This window comes from Cynocephalus volans, chromosome 11 (assembly GCF_027409185.1).
Source record: "Cynocephalus volans isolate mCynVol1 chromosome 11, mCynVol1.pri, whole genome shotgun sequence".
Taxonomy (NCBI): Eukaryota; Metazoa; Chordata; class Mammalia; order Dermoptera; family Cynocephalidae; genus Cynocephalus; species Cynocephalus volans.
In genome coordinates, this window is record NC_084470.1 from 102,905,022 (window position 1) to 102,912,298 (window position 7,277).

The 7,277-nt window shown below is 45.4% G+C and overlaps 1 pseudogene; it reads left to right on the forward strand.

Moving 5' to 3' along the window:
• The first annotated feature begins 6,539 nt into the window (after positions 1–6,539).
• Positions 6,540–6,857, forward strand: LOC134390533 (large ribosomal subunit protein eL36-like; annotated as a pseudogene).
• Positions 6,858–7,277: the final 420 nt, after the last annotated feature.

Here is a 7,277-nt window from a genome sequence, read left to right on the forward strand (position 1 = left end):
CCATTCTGATCACTGTAACCAGTACAATGAAACAGGAGAAAGGAATCTCTACTATGGATATTAGAACAGGTGGTCAAGATGGCGGAATAGATGGTTCTCAGCGTCACTCTCTCCCACAAATCAACCAATTTACAACTATTATAAAGCAACAACAGTCAAGCAGGGGCTACTAGATCTCAGGGGAAGAGGCGGAGAGACTTACTGAGTGCATGAAGGTGAGAGAAGCCACGATGAGAGAAAAAAAAGAACAGCTCCTACCATTTTGAGCCACAGCTGATTCAAGGTTGGAGCTGGTGAGCACACGAAGCAGGAGCCAGCAAAAGCCATAGGTGTGCTCTTCGTATGAAGTTGCTTGGAGTCAGCAGGGGAGAAGAGGGCCTTGGTGGCCCCCAGGACAGCAAGACCACTAACAGGGTTCTCGTGGACCCACATAGGACTGAAGAGCCATAACAAGTGAAAAAAGGAGCCACTCAGAGGCCAGTGAGTCATTGCAAGGGACCAGCAGCACGGCCTGTCCCAAGGGAAGTGTTTAGAATGTGGGCAGTGGTGAGATGTGCACACCAGGGGAACACTGGGACATAGCAAGGACAGCTGATCTGCCCCACAATCAGCACAGGCCCACTCAGTGGAGACTGGTCAGGAATTTAGAACTGCACGGGGAGCAGATTGCTGAAAAGCCTCAGGCCCAGACCAGAGTATCTACACAACCCCAGTGTATTGGACCTCTTCATAAGACCCAGAAGTACCTACAGAGTCATCCATTAAAATCTGAGCTGCACAAAAAGCCTTCCCCAGGGAATCAGCAGCAAAGCAACAATTTAGCTCAACCACAGAGTGCTTGTCCCCATAGGAAGTTCCCCCATTTTAGAAGTAAGCAAAGGACAACTTATTAGTTCCAGTGCAGAGTTTAAGTGGTGGGAACAGAGAATAATCCAACACAGAACTGAAAGAAAAAACAAAATACCCAGAGACCAGAGACAAAGTTTGATATTAACTAGTAAAGATCTCACTTCACCTAAGAACACCTATAAAACCTAGAAGGACCAGAAGCCCCCTGGGCCCCCAAGCCAGGAAGTGGGGAGGGTCGGGGGCCTCAGCCATGACCCCTGACACCTGCAACCAGTCCAGCAACGACCACCAAGCCATCACAGGAAATACCCTGGGTTCCGGGGCTGGGGCAGTAGTGGGCCAAGGGCTTCTTACACGACCCACCGGCATCTGCATTTAGCCCATCAATGACCAAGCCACCACTGGAAGCCCCCTGGTCTCCCCTGCAGGAATGAGGGGAGTACCACAGGCCTTAAACACACCCCCTCCTTCTCCCACCCTACTTCCTTCCCCCTTTCCCTGTCTACCTCTCACCCAACTGCTATGCAACAACATCTTACAATGTAAAAACAGATGGAGCTGGGGCCTGACCCCTCCTCCCACAACCAGGTAAGGAGCACACCAAAAACACCACTTCCATGTGGCCTACCATAGCCAACACAATACCCGTGGCTGTCACAAAATCAGCTAAATGCCACAACCAACTGGCAGAGGGCTCACCAGCCACTTGAGTGCATTGACATAAGGAGAGTCACCAGCGGAGACCAAAGAAGAGAAGAGGATGTCTCTCCACAAAGCCCATTCCAGATTGATAGAAGCAGCATCTACTCTACGACCATAGTGGGGGACCTGAACACACCTCTCTCAGCACTGAATCTAGGCAACAAATCAACAGAGTAACCATTACTCTTTCAGAAGGAGAGAAGTAGTCTAGGGTTATCAGAGGTCGGGGGGAGGGAGAGGGGGACGGGGAGAGATTGGATAAGGGGCATAAAGGATAAGTACGATTTGTAATAATGCATATGCTAATAATATTGATTTGATCAACATACATCAACATTGAACCCCCAAAATTTGTATAATCAATTATGATTCAATTTAAAAAGTATTAGAACAGGCAAAAATATCACTAGTTTCAGAAAATCCAAGACAGTTTACTGAAAGACTAATGGAACTAAGAAGAAAATTAACCAAGGAAGCAAACTGAAGGTTAAAGAGTTAAATCAGTTATCATGATCACACAGTTAGCAAGTAGCAGAGCCCTGACTCTAACTTGGGTCTACCTGCTATGAAAGCCCAGGCTCTGAACCGTTACCTGCAGTGCTTCCCTCCCCATAAATGTTAGCTCTAACTCTAGCTAACTCCAGGAGAGCAGAGATCTCAATTCTTGGGAGGTCTGTTTTTGCATTCCATAAAACTCTTTTAGAAAATACAAAACCAATAAACCAGTGCTTACCTTCTAGCCAGAAACTTGCAATTAGCCAGTATATGAGGTCTTAGAAATGACAAGTTTTTCCTGCTATATACTTCCTGATAAATCACCACCCAATCTTCCAATTCAACACCGCAGGGTAAGTAAATCATTGGCAGAAGATTACAAGAAGTTCCCAGGAAACTCCTCCCATTACTAAGTTCCCCCAAACATAGACACTTGGGGACAATAGGAGGTTAACAAGATTTTCAGGTGACCCATGCACTAATCCTGCCTGTTCATGGACCTATCACCAGGGCTATTGGGGGACCATTTCACCTGGAGAAAATTATATTGTAGTATAACCCTGGGGCCAACAGATCCTGCATAAGATCAGCTTATCTTGAATCAAAATCATGGACAGAGACTCAGGAAAACTTTTTCACCAGACAATCCTGTAAGTTGGTCCAAACACACCCTTTGGAAACACAAATCTTGATTAAAAGTAAAGAAAGCCCATCGCCATAAATAAACAATGGACAAACCCCAGTAGTCCAAAGTCCCAGTGATCTGGAATGAGAATTAATTCCCCAATGTCAGTTACAGTGGCTACTGGAGGGATCCTTTTGCCCTGAGGTCTCCCTTGTGGGGTATGAGACTCCCCCTGGTCTCATGAACTTCATTGCCTTTCACTGATGTGGCAATTTCCACATCTCCCAAAATATTTGCACTCTCCTGTGGTCTATTTCCCATCGCCCCTGAAATGAGCACTTAGCAATCCTTTTCAAAGCTTTCATCTGCTCAGCGGGTCACCTGTCTTCAGCCTAGAGCCTTCCCTTGGCTACGAACAGGTATCCAGTTTCCCCTAGGTGCTCTGATGTGAACAGGGAAATCCCCTCTTGCACACTTTGGATCCTGACGTAGCAGGTCCTACATCAAGGGAGTTAAAACTGTCATACTTGTTGATGGCTTCTGGCTTTCTATGTGCCTGAGGATCCCCAGAAATAGCTCTTGGGTCTACACACACCTCTTCCATTTGGAGCTGAATTTCTTCTCTGGACTTCATCAATTCTGGACTCAGAGGTGCCTTGGCATCTTTCCAAAGTTCTCTGGCATTGGATAGATTGGTTGTTCTTCCCACAAAGTGGAGTGGGAGGAGATTAGTGCTCCTGCTCCCCACTCTGGGGTAACTAGAGGGCTCCATTCATGGGAATGAGGCATTCCTAGTGCCTGAGTCTCAGGTAGGCCACACCTCTCAGAGCCTTCCAAATGCTTGCCCAGTGGACAAAACCATTGACCAAGCGATCAAGGCAAAGAACAGTGAAGTAGTTAATGGTCTTTGTCAGGCAAGGGTGAGATGTGGGCATCAGTGATGTAGTGAAATCCTAAGCACAAAAAGCATGATCTGTCTGAACAAGGACAAAGTGAGGGTCTGATGGAGACAGCACTGAGCTTGGAGTTGCACCTCTAGCCACCACAGCTGAGGACACCAGACAAGTCCTTAAACTGTCCAGAACCTCAGTTCCCTTCTAAAGTGCAGAAAATAACTGACTTCAGGCTCATTGTGAGGAGAAAGGGCTCTGTAAAGCAAAGAAGCAACTCTCACCTTCCACCAAGGAAGGGAGGAGAAAAGTAATAGAATACGAATAATGTAGATGTTATTTGGACTTCCTGATAACAAACATTAAGCTGTTCTGTTTTTTCAGATGAATGAAATCTACTTCTATTACCTTTAAGAAGGAAATCGTCAACTCTCTGTGAGAGGTGATGAGATGAGTGCAGAAGCCAGGTCACCGGTACTTGGGGCCTCTTTCTGAGAAGGCCTGCTGTCATCTGAGCCACTCTACCCAGAAATTCCCAGGGCTGCCAAATCCATCCTTCAGCCTTTGCTTTGGTGTGAAGAGCTCTCCTTCTGCTCTCCGTTCTGCCTTGCCTGGCTGTACCACGCTCACTTTCCTCTGTTCAGGCAGATGGCACTGCACCAGCTCTTAATCTAGACTCCACAGATCCCTAGAGGTTGCAAGGAAACCCTGAAATCTGGGGCCACACCTGTATCAGTACCTTAACCCTGGATGCCAATTACCCGCAGCCCCTCCTACATAACACCTTCCCTGAGGAATGTCACTGCTCTTTGACCCTCCATGACATTAACTCTGCTCAAAATTTCACACGATTTCTTCACTACACACTGAGGCCTTCTCCAACCAACCAAGCAACCCCTAAGTGCCCTAATGTAGATGTACAAGTGGAGATGTATAAAGACCCATCTACTGGTCTTTGAGCAATGGATGTCTCTGAATACACTGGTGACAATCCATATGCATCCAAGTGCTGGCTACTTTCCCAGGAATTTCTACCTCATGTGAGACTTCTTACTTCCTCCATTATAACCTAAGCCAGACCTGGTCAATCCAACAGACTGTGGAGCCTGGGTAACTGCTACAGGCTGATGAGACCTTAGAAAATGTGGACTGGTTTAGCCCCAAACAAATGAACAGGATAGAAAAAAACCTCTGAGTCCAGTGCTCTTTCTATTTTACAGTGCTGCTCTTTGGATGTTTGGAGCTAGTGTAAAGAAAAGACAGGCCAAGGAGAAAAACCACGGAACTGGAGCAGAGATTTCACCAACTCTTCAGCCTTATGGATAACCTCTGATAACCTCAATTGGAAATAGTTCAATGTTTGGGGCTAAACTCCCGCTCCTATAAAGGACCCGCTGTATCAAGAAGGGAAAGTTAAAGGAATTTTTAACAATAAATGTTTGTTAAATTGAATTGCACGTGAAAAGGACACCTCTTAATCCTGTAGATTCTTTGAACTCAGATCTGTTGCAAAAGGAAATGTTCAAGCCAGCAATACTTGTCCTATTTACTTTGGAGCCTTTGGAAACACAGTTCCAGTTTTTAACATATTTGTTAAGCAAGTGGGATTGATAATCTTGTTAAAGAATTCAGCTATTAACAGGGCAAAACCAATACACAGAGCAATGTCTTACCAACATTGCAAATTCCTTTCACCACTGTTCTGAAGCTGCAACAAAGACTGGAGTGTTGGGTTTCCATGAATGGGAAGGAGATAACTGGACAGAGGCATTTCACTGCAGAGTGAGAAAAAGCCCATAGCATAAAACGGGAACCCATGGAGGAATAATAAAAGAACTGATAAACATTGAAGAGTGACATTATCAATATTAAATCCTGAAAAAAATATTTTTTTACTAAAAATCAGTGAGCTAGTGCCAGAGTAAAATTCCTTGTCCTGTAGCAATATTTTAAATAGTTCTGCGTTTCCTAGAAAATGATCTAGCCTTGAGTTTCTAGCAATAATGCTTCTGCTGTCCACTCAGCCATGCCAGTCAAACATGCCCCTGTGCACAAAACTTTATACAACTATCAAGAATATGTTTCTGGGTTTGTTCTGGAAATTACTGTATTCACACTCGTCATTCCCTCCCCCCATTTTTAAAAAAAATTTACTTGCAGATAAAAGAGGAGGTAGGGATAAGGGCAGGCAGGTAGGAGAAATACTGTTCTCAGGGAACCAGTTGTGTCTCAGAGACCACTTTCTAAGGCTGAAAAGCAGCGTCTATAAGAAGCCTACAGAAAACAGTGACATCTTTCTGAGAGTGAAGAGCCGTTTGAAGGAATTTTGCTGTTAAGTTCTATGAGCCAGGGTTTAGTTCGTTCTCCCTGTAAGGAATTGGGAACATCTTAGGGACACCTATGCTAAGCGTCCACATAGCACAAGATGTTTATAAAGACTGTGTGTCTGTTGGAATAAGTGCTTCCCAATATGGCTGGAAGAAACAGTTATGAGCAAAATGTTTGTGTTTCCCCCAAATTCATATGTTGAAGCCCTAACCCCCAATGTGATGGATTCAAAGGAGGGGACTTTGGAGATAATTAAGTTTAGATTAGATCTATTCTAAGAAGAGGAAGACACAGAGATTTTTCTGTGTCCACATGTCCAAACCAAAGAAAGGCTATGTGAGCACACAGTGAGAAGGTGGCTGTCTACAAGGCAGGAAGAGAGCCCTCACCAAAGCCCAAACCTGCCGGGGCCTTGATCTTCGACTTCCAGCCTCCAAAACTGTGAGAAATAAATGTCTGTTGTTTAAGAAAAGCAATCTGTGGTATTTTGTTATAGCAGCCTAAGATAACTAAGTCAGAAACCCCACGATAAGCAGCTTCTCTCTGATCCCCTTACACATGTTTTCATGGGACTCTGTTTTTGAGCTATGGGTGAGGGGCTCTTAGGATTTGGAGAATTGGTCCACAGCAGCCACTGAGGAGCAGCACCCATGGCTCTGTGCTACTCTATGGCCATGGGCTCCAACAAGGGCCATAAGGTGACCAAGATCTTGAGTAAGCTAAGGCTCAGCCACTGCTGTGGGCACCTCACCAAGCACACAAAGTTCCTGTAGGACCTGATCCAAGAGGCATGTGGCTTTGCCCCATGGGAGCGCCACACCATGGAGCTGCTCAAGGTCTCCAAGGACAAACGGGCCCTCAAGTTCAATAAGAAAAGTGTGGGGACATACTTCCATGGCAAGAGTAAACTAGAGGAACTGAGCAACATCCTGGCCACCATGAGGAAAGCAGCTGCCAAGAAGGACTGAGCCCTCCTTCCCTCTGTGCAGAAAAAACTTTTATAGAAAAACAAAAGATTTGGAGAATTGAGGCTACACCTCAGTGGGGAAGGGGCAACTTCATCTGCAACAGAAATCCACAACAGGTAGAACTGTCTTCCTTACCTGGACTCTGCCTTTCCTTCCTTTATTTGTTACACACACACACACACACACACACACACACACACACACACACACACACACACACACACACACACATCCTCTGGTTATGTCTTCTCTTTAAATGAAGATACCTGATCTCCCTTATCTCAGTGCCTGATAATCACTGTGCACCCAGTTACCCAAGTCAGAAACCAGATAGTCATTCCTCAGTCTTCTGTCTCCTTACCCCTTGCATAAAAACTATGTAAGTTCAGGTCCTCCAAGAAGCAGACACCAAGATGACCA